Source organism: Anabrus simplex, chromosome 1 (assembly GCF_040414725.1).
Source record: "Anabrus simplex isolate iqAnaSimp1 chromosome 1, ASM4041472v1, whole genome shotgun sequence".
NCBI classification, from domain to species: Eukaryota; Metazoa; Arthropoda; class Insecta; order Orthoptera; family Tettigoniidae; genus Anabrus; species Anabrus simplex.
Genome location: NC_090265.1, coordinates 769,679,366 through 769,697,642, shown reverse-complemented (window position 1 = coordinate 769,697,642; position 18,277 = coordinate 769,679,366).

Below are 18,277 nucleotides of genomic sequence, written 5' to 3'. Positions count from 1 at the left end.
CAAATGCATTTAGTCAGCTTTATTTTGGCTGGTAAGAAAGCGATTAGACACTTGTAGGCATTTGTAGAAAGCCTTGTATTATTTACTTGGGAGAATAGCATTCCAGAAAATGAACATTTTCACAGACTTTTACTGTAAATTCAGGGAGAGTAGGCAAGAATTACACTTTCAACTCAAATGAACTCACATTACTAGTCGAGGGAAACAAGTCCATGTTTTCAGCATATTTACAATAAACATTTCTAACCAGCAGGGAGTGTTACATGTGAGATCAGTATAAAATTTTCTCCACAACATAAACTGTATTTTAGCTTGTTTCTACCATTCTACAAACTGTTTGGCAAGCGAGATGTTTACGGGGAGAAACCAGTAAAGACAGATAGGAAGGTGATTGACTTTCTTCAATGGAGACCGCAATTGTCAACCTTGAGGAGACAGTTATGTCCCAGTAGGGTGAATGTACTGTAAGCTGTAGTGTAAACAGAGCTGAGGGATCGGCGAGCAGGCCAGCAGGTGTTTTGCAGGTAGATAGCGAGGCGATTATCTTTCTACACAACAGGCAGGAGTCTGCAGTGGCATTTTCTAACTTTCACTGGAGTGAGAGAAATACGAGTGTTTTATGCTAGTATAAACGTGTGTCACGGCATGGCAAGAATGTGTCAAATTTGCGTGTGTAAAAATAATCTGGAATACCACATCAGCTTGAAGATGGAATTCTAATTTCAACCATGACAGAGGCCGGTGGGTGAACCGACCTGCCTCCACCAGCACAGGTATGAGCATCATGATAATGTAAATAAATATGTAGGACCGTGGCAAAAATCGATGATCAATGTAGTTTAGAGTACTAGGTAGGGTTGTAAATAATTCACAGTTTTATAATACTGCTAATAATAATAATAATAATAATAATAATAATAATAATAATAATAATAATAATAATAAATAATAATAATAATGTTTATGTTGCACTTTCAGATAGGCTTATTTTGTGCACTTTGTTTAGGGAGATGTTTGTTTGCGTGTTTTATGGTTGATTTTTTGTAGTATGTCACTTTGACAGTTAGGCAGCTTTGATTTGGGATCTACGAGTGTAATGTCAGTTTATTATTATTATTCATCATGATTTTAGATCTTTGGTTTGAGTCGATTTTTGTTGGAGTTTTGTTCTTGGGGACGCCGTCGCGATGATTTCAATGTTTATTTTGCTATTTTTGCGCATTTCAGCTTGTTTTATGTTAGGGGATCATCCTTCTGATGTCCGGTTTTGATTGTACTTATCCCGCGTATTTTGCGACGATTTTTGGTAGACGCGAATATTTTGTTTCAACATTTGTGTTTTGAGAGGCAATCTCGTCAGTCTTTGTTTTGATAGAAACGGTGAGCGCCATTGATGAGTCAGCTCTGTGATTTTTGTGATGTGTTAACAGTGAATGATCGAGAGATCGAGCTAGATGATTAATATCCCTGATGATCTACGTTGATGATGGAAATATGATATTGGGACCATGTCTTGAATTTTTGTAAGAAGCCGTTATGTGCACGACGGATATTTGCCCGCCGGATACGAGCGAGGCTGTATTGTGAGAATAATGAATAATAATGACGTCGAGAATTAATGAGATAATAGAATTGTGAAATGAAGAGTTTAACCACGTGTGTTAAATGTGTTACGACATGGGTTATGATACTACAGGCAGGAGCCTGTATCTGTTTAAATAATTCCAGGGAAAGTAGATGCTCGATAATAATGCTAGCTATTGTACAATGTGAACAGAGTGACGAGTCAATGTGTTTTGAATATTTATGTAGAGTCACGGATGACGTGAAGTAACAGTAATTTGTCCGCCAAGGTAAAATAATATCATGTCCAGACATTTATCGTCTGAAGTTTGAGATTGCCGTCAAATTCGCAATATTTCATTTTGCTACTCGCAGCGGGGTATGTTTTTCAGGTGACTCCGAGTTTGATTTGCGCATTTTTCTATCCTTTTAATTTCCAGTAGGCCGCGATGGTGGGATCCAGTTTGCTTATTTGTTTTCCTTTCTGTTTGGATCTTTTACCGTTTATTTGTTGGACTTAAGCGTATGTGAATTATTTATATTTGATTCGATGTAAATAGATAAGTGTAGCTAGGCTAGTTTTGTTTTTTTTGATCTCTGTATTTTTTTGTTGTTGTCGGAGCAATGTTTCGCCGGTAATCAACGTAATGATGTAAATACCATTTCAGATGTTAGGTTTATTGGATCATCGATTATGTCACAGTCGAAATGTTAGTGGTATGCTCATACCAGGCATCTAAGTAATTACCAAACTTTCTTTTAAAATCCACTACATTTTATTTTGAAATGAAGCGATCTTTAAATAAACCAATTGTATAAAACTGCCGCAATAAATGGTAAATAAGATGGCATCTGCCTCCATCTAGTGGTCATACCACAAATATGAATTAATAATGAAACGCAGTTAGCGGCAAAGTCAATAGAAATTTTAATGTACAAGGGTCGCTATCATTTGATAATGTCAACATCAGGCATTTGGCCTAAATTTCTGTTTATTTTAAGAAGTCCAGTCTATCACAGACATGCAAATGAAGTTTAAAATTTAGATGAGTGGTTGGATACACTCAGAGTGATGTTTCGATAATTAATTTGGTTTATTCATGAGGTGTTGAATAAGACAACAGTTATGTAGGAAATGAAGTGTGATGTTCATGGTTGTTCTGTCTTTTTCGATTATTCCTTAAGTGATACACTTGCTTAGTGCAGTCCAGGATTATTTAAATTTGGGTATTTTACCAAATGAGCAACATGTGCTTGAACATTTTAATAACTCCTATAAGTCAGTGGTTTGGTGGCATAACAGAATTTAATTTACTTTATTGTGAGTCAACTATTTTAAATTTATTTTGAGAGCTAGATTTCTCCGTAATATAATTTATATTTCAAGAAGGTGGTCTTTCTGACTAGAGGATTAAATTGAGTCATGTTATTAACTTGAATATTTGGGAGACAGATTTCTCCGTAGTGTATTTTGTATTTCAAGAAGGTGGTCTTTCTGACCAGAGTTTTAAACTGAGTCATTTTATTTAACTTGAAGACAGTGTCAAGATAGTCTGGTATATTTCAATGAAGGTGTTTTGACTTTCACTCAGTTTATTTAGGCAGTTTATATTTGTTTGCAAGGCAGATCCTTACTCTTTAATATTTTTATTAGTCATGGTTATTTCATTTGTTTACTTTTTTTTACTAGTTCAGTTTACGTTCATTTTTTCGCACTTTGCTTTTATTTAATAAATTAGTCTTTTATTTAAATTTTAATTCAGTCTTGGGTACCATCATTTTAGTTAGTTTACCCCTTCTTTTCATTCCCTCACTCCTTTATCAGCGGGTGGCCTCTCCGGGGATAACGGACGGGCACGACTGAGAAAGAAGAGTCTACATGCAGCGGTGAGTATTTTTACATGTCATTTATTACAGGAGCAGCCGGCGCAAAGAAGAAAGAAGAGATCACCGCAGTTGTTGCCTTTAAAAGGGCACAGGGGCCGGAGTGAGGAGTAAAAAGCGTGTCACCCAACTTTAGGGGCTAGATTTGCTTATCCCCGGGACTTTGAACTTTACGTTTTATTTCTTTTGTACCCAGACTAACAGCCATGAACATAGGTTTACTGAGTGTTGATAAATATGAATGCTGTGATAGTACTGTTTGACAAGTAGTGGTATTAATTATAAATGATATGTTTTGTATAATTTTATCCAGTTTAGGATAAAATCGTTTTGTATTGGTGATTACTATGTCTTGCATGTGTTGGAAGTAGGTTGGGGAGCCTGATGGTCTCAGTCGTATTCTCTCAGCACATAAAAATGTCGATTAGCCAGGAGCAGTGGGACATGTTAATCAAAACCATTAGTGATTTAAGCATAGCGACTAATGAACTTAAAACCAGTCAAGATGAGTTGAAATCGAGTCAGGCCGAACTATCGAATAAGATCGAAAGTAGCCAAACAGAATTAGCCGACGAACTGAAATCCAGTCAGGCTGAACTTGTAAACAGAGTAGAAACTAGCCAGGCCGAGTTAGCTAACGAATTTAAAACCACACAAGGCGAATTAAAATCCAGCCAGGTAGAGTTAGCCAACGAGTTAAAAGCCACACAAATCGAATTGAAATCTAGCCAGGCCGAACCTGCAGATAAAGTAGAGGCAGTACACGGACAGGTCTTGGAAGAATTCAAGCAGTGTGAGATAAAGCTCGAGGAGAAATTCATAAAGAGCCAGGTTGAATTGAAGAAGGAGTTACGGGAAAACCAGGATAAACTCATGCAGGCGTGCAATGCAAACAGGCAGGAGACGATGGAAGAAATTAAGAAGTTAGCCGATGCACAAGCACAAATACAAGAGCAGTTAGACAGCCATAGCGCGACTGTTGAGGAAACTATGAGGGAAACCAGGGTAATGGTGCAAGATCAAGGCAAGGATTTAGCTCGAGGTATTATACTCTTGGAAGAGCGTATAGATAAAATTGAGGATGAGACTAGAAAAGAGATGAATAAAGTATGCGTACAGATTGGAGAGACTCAGGAGAAAACGAGCCACGAAATCATGACCTTAAAGTCGGAAACCCAGGATATTACAAAGAGGTTAACCGAACTGTCAGAAAAGATCGCGGAAACTGAGGGTGCGATTACACTCAGTGAGCAGTCAGTAAGACAGGAAGTTAACGAGGTCATAGAGGGAAAAATCCAGGCAATTAAGACCCAGGGTGAAAACCTCTCGACCTTGGTCAAGATGCTAGTAGACAAACAAGCTGAGTCCCAGGTAGCCAGAGAAAGTAGGATACAGCCGCAGCATGAGCCGACACAGACCGAGCCTATAACACAAATATTTAACATGGAAAGGACAATGCCCGAAAGTACGCAGAGAACTGAAGCTTCCACGCAGATCATAAACATCGTGCGTACGAGTGACGACCAACCGAAGAAATTTAGTGGAACGTCACAAATAACCCCAAAAGTATATCTTAGGGAATTGAAACAATATTTCCAAGATATTAAAGCCCCAGAAGACAAGAAACTACGCATAGTAGAAAAATATCTGGAAGGACAGGCGAAGACCTGGTACTACGGTTTCGTAGATACTTTTAAGACGTTCGCAGATTTCGAGAAGGCTTTCCTCGAAAGGTACTGGTCCTTATCCACACAACAAGCACTCAGGATGGACTTGTACACTCGCAAGTACATGTCGACACAGCCCACACGATACTTAGACTTCTTCTTAACACAGCTCGTCAAACTTAGACAGTTAGATTCTCCGGTGTCTGACGAAGAGATCGTGCAGACAATAATAAAACAATTTCCGTCGGACGTGCAGAGAATGCTCATTACAGCGAGGGTAGATCATCCAGCCCAAGTTGAGGCTATTCTAAGGGAGCTAGACGCTACATCCACTAACAATGTACCGCAGAGAGTGACCAGGCAAACGCAGGAACATAGGGCTTACCTAGCTAATGCCACCAGTGACAATGCACGAGGCAATGCGCAGGCAAATGGCCCGAATTCAGGCGCTGTATCGCGGCGAGATACGAACACGAGACGCCAGGAGGAAGAAATCCAACGTCCGTGGTTTAGAAAACCTAACTATCCAGACAGGCGACCGCGATACCACGACAGGCAGCCATACCAAAGGAGGTACCTCTCACGTGACAGAAGGCGATGGGAAGATCGAGGGAGAGACAGGCCTTACTATCGCGACCCTGAAAGGAGATGGAACGAGAGAAGGAATTACCAGCGAGATAGGAACTCGGACCCGAGGTATCAAGAGGGGCGCCGATACATCAATGACCTGAGTAACAAACAGCAGCGCGATCCGTGGAAACAGGCAATCGAATCCCAAGACATGAACCCGGATATCACAGGAGCCGAAAGCCTCGAGTTCCAGCAAACAAGAAGGAGAGGAAGCGAGGACCGCAGACCGCTCAATCCGAATGCACCGACGTACGAGGGGACCGGTGCTAGAAAAAAAAAACTTCAATTTCGAATTAGTAGCTCCATTAGACACTGACTCAGCCACACATTTAACCAATGAGAATGAAGAATGGGAAGTAGCAAAAGTAGATTCATGGATAGCGCAGCCTGAGGACTTGTTAAATGATGAATTCAAGCAGGAGAGCCCACAAATTTTACCTCTACCTGTGATTAAAATCAAAATTTACGGAACAAGCATTTTAGGACTTTTAGATACTGGTGCGAGTATCAGCATTATTTCGAGGACTCTGTTTAATGATTTGAAAGAGAGAATGAGCCTACCTGAGATTCCGGTCTCGACAGTAAAAATAAAAGGGATCGTGCCAGACAAGGTGACTACCTGTAAGTCCCAGACATACCTGGAGATGACAATAGGGAGCTCAACCTACAGTCATACTTTCATCATAATGGCTAGAGTTAACTACAACGTAATTCTTGGAGCTGATTTTCTAAGGGAAACACATGCCGTCATTGACCTTGCAGGGGGCGTTGTGAGATTCCGAAGGAATGGAGGTCACGACAAGGTGGCAATAAATCCGGAAACTGATGAAGAGGACGAAGCAGATAACAGTACTGACGGAGACTTCCATGATATCTTAGGAACCGAGCATGCGGACGAACAGTTAAATATTTTGGACCATGAGGGGATTTTTACAGACATTTTTATGGTTGATACTGCAGAAGATATTGAAAATTTAATCAATGACAAGGTTGCAGAGTTAAAAGGAACGAAAGAACAGAAAGATCAATTAAGAGCCTTCTTAATTGAACATCAGGCCGTATTCGATTCCAAAGTAGGCCTTATCCCTAATTTTACATACGTTTTCAATGTTTTGGACTGGGAACCATACAAACGTAAGCCGTATCCAGTGCCAGAAAAATACCACGAGGAGGTCAAGCAAATAATCAAACAAATGGAAGAGAACGGGATTATCTCGAAGCGACCTACTCCGTACGTGAACAGCCTTGTCATAGTAACGAAAGCCGACAATTCCCTGAGGCTGTGCCTCGACGCTCGTCAATTAAACTCCAAATTAATCCCAGAGAATGATCAAGCCATCCCTATTAAGGACGCAATTCGTCGATTTAGAGACATGAAAGTTTTCACAGGTGTGGACCTGACCAGTTCTTTTCACCATATCCTTCTGCATGATAAGTCGAAGTTACTAACAGGGTTTATGTTTGATCAACAGACCTATGTCTTTGAAAGACTCCCGTTCGGAACCCGCAATTCTTCTAGCGCTCTCATACGGGCACTTGACAGGAACCTAACAGACGAAGTCAAAGCAGTTACTACTTTGTACATCGATGACATGATAATTGGAACTAAAACCTTTGAAGAAAACCTCCAAAATTTGAGTAAACTGTTCAAAAACCTTATAGAAACTGGATTCAAGGTGAATATCAAGAAATCACACTTCTGTCAGCCGGAAATCCTATTCCTAGGACACGTGATAGACGGCAAGGGGATCCGACCAAATCCGGTCAAGTTAGAAGCGATAAGTAACTTCCCTAGACCTACCAAGGTGAAACATATCCGACAATTCCTTGGTATGTGTCAATTTTTCAGAGAACACTGTAAAAATTTCACCGAAGTCGTAGCACCACTACAAGACCTGCTATGTAAGAATAACAGATGGAAATGGACACAGGAAGCAGAGACAGCGTTCTCAAATACTAAAGAACTGTTAGCCAGGAGCATACAATTAGCGTATCCTGATTTTAACAGACCATTTATCCTTCAGACAGACGCATCTAAAGTGGGCGTAGGTGCAGTCTTATTCCAGGAACAGGACAATGAATGTAAAACCAAGGACTATTTAGGCTTTTACAGCAGAAAACTGAGGTCACACGAACGGAACTACACAACTACAGAGCTGGAAATGCTAGCTATAGTCCAAGCCCTACAGCACTGGCGGAAAGTTATTTATGGATTTCCAATCGTCATAAGAACCGACCATAAAGCTTTAACGTTCATGTTAAAATCAGCTGTTTTATCTGACAGAATTACTAGATGGTCACTGTTCGTGCAGCAATTTAATTTCACCATTGAACACTGTACCGGCAAGGCGAACATCTTAGCAGACGCCTTAAGCAGGAACCCAAATAAACGTGAAGAGCAGGTAAACTATGTGGACTTAACCCAGGAAGACCGAAATGTACTACTCCGACTGAGCCAGTTACCAACCTTTCAACAGGCTGATCCATCCTTACAGCCGATTATCCAGTATTTCCAGGGAACAATTCAACAAGGGGACCCTCGTTATGACGAAATTCACAAGGCCGCACAAGAATACAGGTGGTTAAATAATCAATTGTTAAAATACGCAGACAAGGATCATACTAAATTAAAGATTGTTGTACCGAAAGAATTACAGGAAGAGCTAATATGGCATGTACACCGTGTTATTGGGCACGGAGGTATTGATAAGACCGTGGCCACAATTCAGGAAACTTTCATCTGGAAAGACCTAAGGAAAACTGTCAGGGATGCAATAGTTACATGCGACACTTGCCAGCGTGTCAAGGCGAACTCCTACCTTTTAAAACAGAAACCAATTCCCATTCTACCGTCAAAGCCCCGTGAGTTATTCGCGATGGATATTTATGGAAAAATCCCGAAATCACGGAGAGGCAATCAGTTCATATTAGTCACCATGGATGTATTTTCCAAGTTTACAAACCTTTCTCCAATGCAAAAGGCCAATACTAGGTCAGTTTTAAGATGCATTAATAGGGAAATAATTCCGGCCATGGGAAAACCGGAGAAATTATTAACAGATCACGGAACCCAGTTCACCTCCGCAGAGTTCAAAACAGGTTTAAGGCAATTAGGAATACAGCATGTTCTGAGTTCAACACGTCACCCAGAGTCGAACCCGGCAGAAAGAGTAATGAAAGTCATCGCAAAATTCAGCAGAATTTATATCCCAGAACAACATTGGCGATGGGTCGATATTCTCCCTTTGATCACTGACTGCATAAACAATACTGTCCATGAAGCAACAGCGAAAATCCCAGCCACAGTGCATAATGGCTTACAACCGGCCAGGCCGTGGTGTCCAGTCGTCAATTGTCCGCCTGAACCCCTATTATCTCCGGAACTATGTACACAACAGGTACGGGAGCACTTAAGAGAGCAAGCTGACCGCAGGCTGAGAAGAGTCCGAAGAAAAAAATATCACAAGCCATTAAGGGTAGGTGAAATGGTATTGATCCGTAGACCAGCCATCTCCGATCCTGAAAGGAAGTATTACGCAAAATTCGCACCATTGTACATCGGTCCTTACAGCATAGTCCAAGATATGCAAAACAATGCATATAAAATAAGAAGTTTAGACGGAGAAAATGAAATGATTATGAACTCAGCCAATCTTAGAACCTACCGAATAGCACCAGGCGCAGCTCAAGTGAATCTCGTGGAAAAACCAAGGAGCTCAAACGCAGGAGAAGACGCAAGTTCCGGCACGGAAGAAGAAGATGATGATGATGACCCGTGTACCGAAGCAGAAGAAGAAGATGACCAGGAAACCCTATCAACGAACCCAGGAGACGACAGTCATTTCGAGATTGAGACAGGTCAACAGGCAGAAGAGAATTGTCCGGAATGCGAGCAGAACTCAGCCGAGATACTAGCAGTCATGAAACAGATTGCAGATGACCTCGAGAAAGAGAACAAACTTTTAGAGAGAGAAATCAGAGAAAAACTCAGACATGAGCAGAGGTATACTTCATAGTCAGGAGTATACATTCGCTTATGGCTGCAAGTATGTCTAGAATATCATTGGTTGAATTGAGAAATCTTCCACTATCGCGTAAGATTTCTAACGGCGTAAGGGGGCATTGCACCCATAAGCGAATTTGGCCTAATTTAATTCACAATTAAATTGAATATTTCACATATGAGATACCACAGTGAGGCTGTGAAACTAGCAGTCACAAAGGAACTTTCTGGCGCCAGTCAGGCGGCGAGAAAATCCATGAAACTCTTCTCTAGGCACGACCAGAATTGGAAACCATCCTTAGGGTCCCTTCCAATAAATTTTATGACACCGCCTGGGAGCGGCGAGTTGCTGGTCGTTCTCACGAGGAAAGCACGCGTTGAAGCCTGACCTACTTGGCTAGGACAATAGGGGGCCAACGACCATAACCGCCAATTCTTGGGAGGAAGCGGATGCACCCACGTTTGGAAGAGCGCGAAAGTCTCAGCCAATCAGAAAATTCTAAATTTGAATGAGGCGTCAGACCGGGAAATCTACAATCAGTATCTCGCGATCTGAAGCCCGATGTGGTAGTGAAAAACAGTGTCCTGACTTCTTTATAATATTTGGTGAATTATCAGTGCCAATCTGCGGTTAATCAGTGCCTAATTATTAAAATTCAACTGCACACGGAGGAGTAATTGGATCTAGAAGAAGGAGCTGTCATGGCAGGATGAGGCCATCCACCGGAAGAAAATAACACCAGTGACGCGCGCAGTCGTGTGGATTATCCTATGATTATTTCCCGCGGCGCAATATCACATGTGAGTCGGACAAAATTTAGGAAGTTTTGCATATAAATTTTGAAAACCATAACCTACGGATGTACGAGAAAGCGCTCCCGAGGACTAGATTATTACGCCACATCCCTTCCACGGAACTATTTTCCAGGTGGTGGGAGGAATTTCTACAAAAACCCAGCGACCACAGGGTCGAGCTCTCAGTCTAGTCTCAGTGTGTTTCTGAATTCTCAGTGTTTTTGAGTTCTCAGTCTAGTCTCAGTGTTTTTGAGTTCTCAGTCAAGTCAGTCGTTGTGAATTCTCAGTCAATTCTCAGTCTATTCTCAGTGTTACTGGAATTCACAGTCAGTCTCAGTGTGTTTCTGGAGTTCTCAGTCTAGTCTCAGTGTTTGAGTCAATTATCAGTCGTTCAGTCTATTCTCAGTGTTTGAGTCAATTATCAGTCGTTCAGTATTCTCAGTGAATTTACGTTTGACAGAGTGACAGAGTGTGTCAGCAAATGCATTTAGTCAGCTTTATTTTGGCTGGTAAGAAAGCGATTAGACACTTGTAGGCATTTGTAGAAAGCCTTGTATTATTTACTTGGGAGAATAGCATTCCAGAAAATGAACATTTTCACAGACTTTTACTGTAAATTCAGGGAGAGTAGGCAAGAATTACACTTTCAACTCAAATGAACTCACATTACTAGTCGAGGGAAACAAGTCCATGTTTTCAGCATATTTACAATAAACATTTCTAACCAGCAGGGAGTGTTACATGTGAGATCAGTATAAAATTTTCTCCACAACATAAACTGTATTTTAGCTTGTTTCTACCATTCTACAAACTGTTTGGCAAGCGAGATGTTTACGGGGAGAAACCAGTAAAGACAGATAGGAAGGTGATTGACTTTCTTCAATGGAGACCGCAATTGTCAACCTTGAGGAGACAGTTATGTCCCAGTAGGGTGAATGTACTGTAAGCTGTAGTGTAAACAGAGCTGAGGGATCGGCGAGCAGGCCAGCAGGTGTTTTGCAGGTAGATAGCGAGGCGATTATCTTTCTACACAACAGGCAGGAGTCTGCAGTGGCATTTTCTAACTTTCACTGGAGTGAGAGAAATACGAGTGTTTTATGCTAGTATAAACGTGTGTCACGGCATGGCAAGAATGTGTCAAATTTGCGTGTGTAAAAATAATCTGGAATACCACATCAGCTTGAAGATGGAATTCTAATTTCAACCATGACAGAGGCCGGTGGGTGAACCGACCTGCCTCCACCAGCACAGGTATGAGCATCATGATAATGTAAATAAATATGTAGGACCGTGGCAAAAATCGATGATCAATGTAGTTTAGAGTACTAGGTAGGGTTGTAAATAATTCACAGTTTTATAATACTGCTAATAATAATAATAATAATAATAATAATAATAATAATAATAATAATAATAATAATAAATAATAATAATAATGTTTATGTTGCACTTTCAGATAGGCTTATTTTGTGCACTTTGTTTAGGGAGATGTTTGTTTGCGTGTTTTATGGTTGATTTTTTGTAGTATGTCACTTTGACAGTTAGGCAGCTTTGATTTGGGATCTACGAGTGTAATGTCAGTTTATTATTATTATTCATCATGATTTTAGATCTTTGGTTTGAGTCGATTTTTGTTGGAGTTTTGTTCTTGGGGACGCCGTCGCGATGATTTCAATGTTTATTTTGCTATTTTTGCGCATTTCAGCTTGTTTTATGTTAGGGGATCATCCTTCTGATGTCCGGTTTTGATTGTACTTATCCCGCGTATTTTGCGACGATTTTTGGTAGACGCGAATATTTTGTTTCAACATTTGTGTTTTGAGAGGCAATCTCGTCAGTCTTTGTTTTGATAGAAACGGTGAGCGCCATTGATGAGTCAGCTCTGTGATTTTTGTGATGTGTTAACAGTGAATGATCGAGAGATCGAGCTAGATGATTAATATCCCTGATGATCTACGTTGATGATGGAAATATGATATTGGGACCATGTCTTGAATTTTTGTAAGAAGCCGTTATGTGCACGACGGATATTTGCCCGCCGGATACGAGCGAGGCTGTATTGTGAGAATAATGAATAATAATGACGTCGAGAATTAATGAGATAATAGAATTGTGAAATGAAGAGTTTAACCACGTGTGTTAAATGTGTTACGACATGGGTTATGATACTACAGGCAGGAGCCTGTATCTGTTTAAATAATTCCAGGGAAAGTAGATGCTCGATAATAATGCTAGCTATTGTACAATGTGAACAGAGTGACGAGTCAATGTGTTTTGAATATTTATGTAGAGTCACGGATGACGTGAAGTAACAGTAATTTGTCCGCCAAGGTTAAATAATATCATGTCCAGACATTTATCGTCTGAAGTTTGAGATTGCCGTCAAATTCGCAATATTTCATTTTGCTACTCGCAGCGGGGTATGTTTTTCAGGTGACTCCGAGTTTGTTTTGCGCATTTTTCTATCCTTTTAATTTCCAGTAGGCCGCGATGGTGGGATCCAGTTTGCTTATTTGTTTTCCTTTCTGTTTGGATCTTTTACCGTTTATTTGTTGGACTTAAGCGTATGTGAATTATTTATATTTGATTCGATGTAAATAGATAAGTGTAGCTAGGCTAGTTTTTTTTTTATCTCTGTATTTTTTTGTTGTTGTCGGAGCAGTGTTTCGCCGGTAATCAACGTAATGATGTAAATACCATTTCAGATGTTAGGTTTATTGGATCATCGATTATGTCACAGTCGAAATGTTAGTGGTATGCTCATACCAGGCATCTAAGTAATTACCAAACTTTCTTTTAAAATCCACTACATTTTATTTTGAAATGAAGCGATCTTTAAATAAACCAATTGTATAAAACTGCCGCAATAAATGGTAAATAAGATGGCATCTGCCTCCATCTAGTGGTCATACCACAAATATGAATTAATAATGAAACGCAGTTAGCGGCAAAGTCAATAGAAATTTTAATGTACAAGGGTCGCTATCATTTGATAATGTCAACATCAGGCATTTGGCCTAAATTTCTGTTTATTTTAAGAAGTCCAGTCTATCACAGACATGCAAATGAAGTTTAAAATTTAGATGAGTGGTTGGATACACTCAGAGTGATGTTTCGATAATTAATTTGGTTTATTCATGAGGTGTTGAATAAGACAACAGTTATGTAGGAAATGAAGTGTGATGTTCATGGTTGTTCTGTCTTTTTCGATTATTCCTTAAGTGATACACTTGCTTAGTGCAGTCCAGGATTATTTAAATTTGGGTATTTTACCAAATGAGCAACATGTGCTTGAACATTTTAATAACTCCTATAAGTCAGTGGTTTGGTGGCATAACAGAATTTAATTTACTTTATTGTGAGTCAACTATTTTAAATTTATTTTGAGAGCTAGATTTCTCCGTAATATAATTTATATTTCAAGAAGGTGGTCTTTCTGACTAGAGGATTAAATTGAGTCATGTTATTAACTTGAATATTTGGGAGACAGATTTCTCCGTAGTGTATTTTGTATTTCAAGAAGGTGGTCTTTCTGACCAGAGTTTTAAACTGAGTCATTTTATTTAACTTGAAGACAGTGTCAAGATAGTCTGGTATATTTCAATGAAGGTGTTTTGACTTTCACTCAGTTTATTTAGGCAGTTTATATTTGTTTGCAAGGCAGATCCTTACTCTTTAATATTTTTATTAGTCATGGTTATTTCATTTGTTTACTTTTTTTTACTAGTTCAGTTTACGTTCATTTTTTCGCACTTTGCTTTTATTTAATAAATTAGTCTTTTATTTAAATTTTAATTCAGTCTTGGGTACCGTCATTTTAGTTAGTTTACCCCTTCTTTTCATTCCCTCACTCCTTTATCAGCGGGTGGCCTCTCCGGGGATAACGGACGGGCACGACTGAGAAAGAAGAGTCTACATGCAGCGGTGAGTATTTTTACATGTCATTTATTACAGGAGCAGCCGGCGCAAAGAAGAAAGAAGAGATCACCGCAGTTGTTGCCTTTAAAAGGGCACAATATATAGATCGACATACGAAAGTATATGCGTGTTTAAAATATTGAAGACCTTCATTTACAGATTAACTGCTACTAAACGTACGTCATATCGACAAAGGATTATACCATAAGACACGCCGGATTTAGTGGCCTAAATGGCTGGTCCTATGATATGTCATCTATTGTTGGGTCAGATTGAGTCAGAAACGTGGAACAGGGTAAAGGTTTTGTAAGATTATCTCACATTACATTACTTTTCGGATAATTATGTGACAGCTACTTACATAGCATTTCTCTCATATATGGCTACTGGGTGGACCAATTTTCGTGAAGAGTTTGATGATTCTCTATCTCATATAAGTACTTGAAAGTATGAATTATGCATGTGAAAATTCCAAATTGACTTAACATCGATTAATAGAGAAAAATCAAACGTAAAATGGATACAGATACGGCAAAAAGTCATAAGACCAAGGTTGTAGATCATTCCAAATTGAACGGAGATTGTGCAATCCGTTATGTGATAGGAATTTCCGAAGGTCTGCATCATCATTAAAATAGCCTGCATATTTCGATATTCTTCGGGGATAAAAAGTGAAAAATTTAATGATCTAGGATGTTTCCCGTTCGTTACAGGCTAAAACGTATAATTTTGTCAAATTTCAATTATCTTCTTTTTCTTCTGGCAGATTATGCCGTAATCTGGATTTAGGGCGAGGCGGGTAAAAATTAGGACTTTCAGGAAAACCAAAAATTATTGAGATGGTCATTATTACCCCTTAAACGGAAAGCTGTACGAAAATTTCGCCAAAATAGTCAGTGTAGAGGGACACAGTCGTTACGATTTGATTTATATAGATAAAGAATCTGCTCCATGTAAAACACCTTTTGGGCTATGTCCGCTGGACTTAACCTGCAAAAGTGACCATTCATGATATCTCCCTTATTAATCCTCCTGACGAAAAAATGCACATGAAGAAAAAGGTTTAGAGGTGGAATTCCATCACGTTTGGTCGATTTCCAGTCAGGTTGGTCTTGTTCTGTATATATTGTGGAAGAGTAAAATCACCATTTCGGTTCCCTATAAACCGCCAGTCCATTCCGGAACATGAAGTGTTATTTACGTTTAAAACCTACCTTTGGACAGGTGGATGCTAAATATAAATTTTGGTTCGAATGTCTTCAGTAGTTTTCAAGTTGTAAGGAGTACGCTTTACACGCACCCGCTCGTGAGTTAAGTCCGATGGGACTTGTACAGAAAAACGGTCCGTTAATGATATCTCCCTTATTAATCCTCGTATCGAAATGATGCACATGAGAAAAAAGGTTTAGAAATTAATTTCTACCAAGGTAGGTAGATTCCCATTAAGTTTGGTTGTGTATATTTTGTGGAAGGGCAAAATCACTGTTTCGGTTTCGTATAAATCCCCACTCAGTTCAGGGATTTAGAAACAATATTTTCCCTAAAACCTATCAAGGACAGGTGTATTCTAAATATGAGCCTTGGTGGAAATACATCCAGTAGTTTGTAGCACTCGCGTACATACGGCGTAATTAATAAAGAAAATAATACAGTTAAAAAAAGTTGAAAGGATAGAAAATGGATTATAACTGAGGACAGCCGGATAACGACAAATATGTAAATGCCAAGTGAATGTATTGGAAATTCAAATGCCCCTCAATAAATTATGCTAGTGTGAGTTATGGATATAATAAAGCGGTAACAGAGGAGAAATTTAGGTCCAGTGATTCTTAGGTAAACAAATAATAAGAAGATGACTAATGGTGTTATTATTTCATCTATTCGAGGGCGGTTATAACATCCAACGATATTCCGCCAATATCCCGCAGATAGGCCGATTGACGCCTCTCTTGCCTTCTACCTAAGGAACAACCACGAATTTAAAAGCATGATGAGGAAAATGGCAATACGTTACTTCCCTGCTGCCATGCAGTCAGAGACGTTGCCATGGTAACCTGTAGGTTCGTTCTCGGTCTGTCGGTCACTCAATGCAGAGCATGATACCAGTGGAAAATTGTAAATTTCTCCGTCATGTGAAGAGTAATGTAAATTATGAACATAACGAAAGTTGTTTATAATGAAGAGACGTTTCACGTACGGTAAACTAAGTTCATAGAAAATCAATAGTATAAGAGAAAATGGCTGAAAACCATTCTGGTTTTCCTATAAACCCCCCGTCTATTCAAAGGTTTTTAAACAATATGCATATCGAAACCTTTCCCGGGATGATTATACTCTAAATATGAAGTTTGGTTGAGATCTATCCAGCCGTTTCGAAGTGATGGTGGAAAAACCATTCAGGTTTTCCTATAAACCCCCCGTCTGTTCAAAGATTTTAAAATGATGTGCATATCTAAACTTTCCCCGGGATGAGTGTACTCCAAATATGATGTTTGGTTGTGATCTATCCAGCCGTTTCGACGTGATGATGGAAAAACCATTCTGGTTTTCCTATAAACCCCCCGTCTATTCAAAGATTTTTAAACGATATGCATATCGAAACCTTTCCCGGGATAAGTATACTCTAAATATGAAGTTTGGTTGAGATCTATCCAGCCGTTTCGACGTGATGGTGGAACAGACAAACAGACAAACAGACAGACAAACAAACAAACAAACAAACAGACACGAAACGTAAAAACCACCCATTCGGTCTTGAGTTGACCTAAAACGGATAAATATCTGAAAAATTGGCAAAACAAAAGAAATTACAGACAGCGGACCCCCTACAATTTTATTTATATAGATTATAACCCAAAAATAATTTTGAAAACGTGCCTCGACGAGCATTTTCCCTACAACATATAAAAAGAAAAATTATTTGTAACTTTTCAAGGAATAACTAACCAACTTGTAATTTGTGTTTGGAGCTTTGTCTTATTAATATTTGGTACATTGTAGAGGACGTTGAACGGAGCAACTACCCTCTATTAACACTAGTGGAAGAGGTCCGGCTTTTCAAATAATGCAAATATCACCAAAAGAAAAGGCCATGAAAGACGTCATAGTGAAAGACTGCCTACGCTTCGCGAGCCTCATACGATCGGGGTTGGAAAATAACAACTGTTGGCCAAGGGAGGTCAGATTTGAAAGTGTGGAGCCTGGCACAGTAAGTATTTGTAGAAGAAACGGCAGACTCAGGTAGAGGAACAGTGGTCGCCAAACTATCATCTCCCTTTCGCTGGCATCTTACAAGAGGTAGAGAATACTGCGAAGGGAAGAACAGCGAATGAAATATGTATAGGAGTAAATAAGAAATAAGTCATGAATTGAAAAATGCAAACCTACACTAGAATAACTCTACGTGTCTCTTTACCATGGATGAAAGAAGCAAGAAATTAAAAATTCAAATTTCTGGCACAATTTTCACGGATATGGCCCGACCTATTTTTAGTTCAAATTAATAAAACTAGTACCGGCAACAAGTGTCTGCATAAGTTATTGTACTATATTGAAATCGACACCCAAAAATAAAACATATTCACTATCAAAAATCTGAACTGAGTCAATTCCACAATACTTTCATTTTCGCAAAATATATGTTTGTAAAATATTTTGTGTAGCATTTAGACATTAAAATATTTATTCCTCTAGCTCACACGATTCCTGAGAAGAGTGTACTTACAGTATAATAAAGTGAGTTTCTTAAATTTAATATTAGCTGAGTGGTAGCACCAATGTTTAAAATACTAGCAGGAACATCTGATATTTATTTACT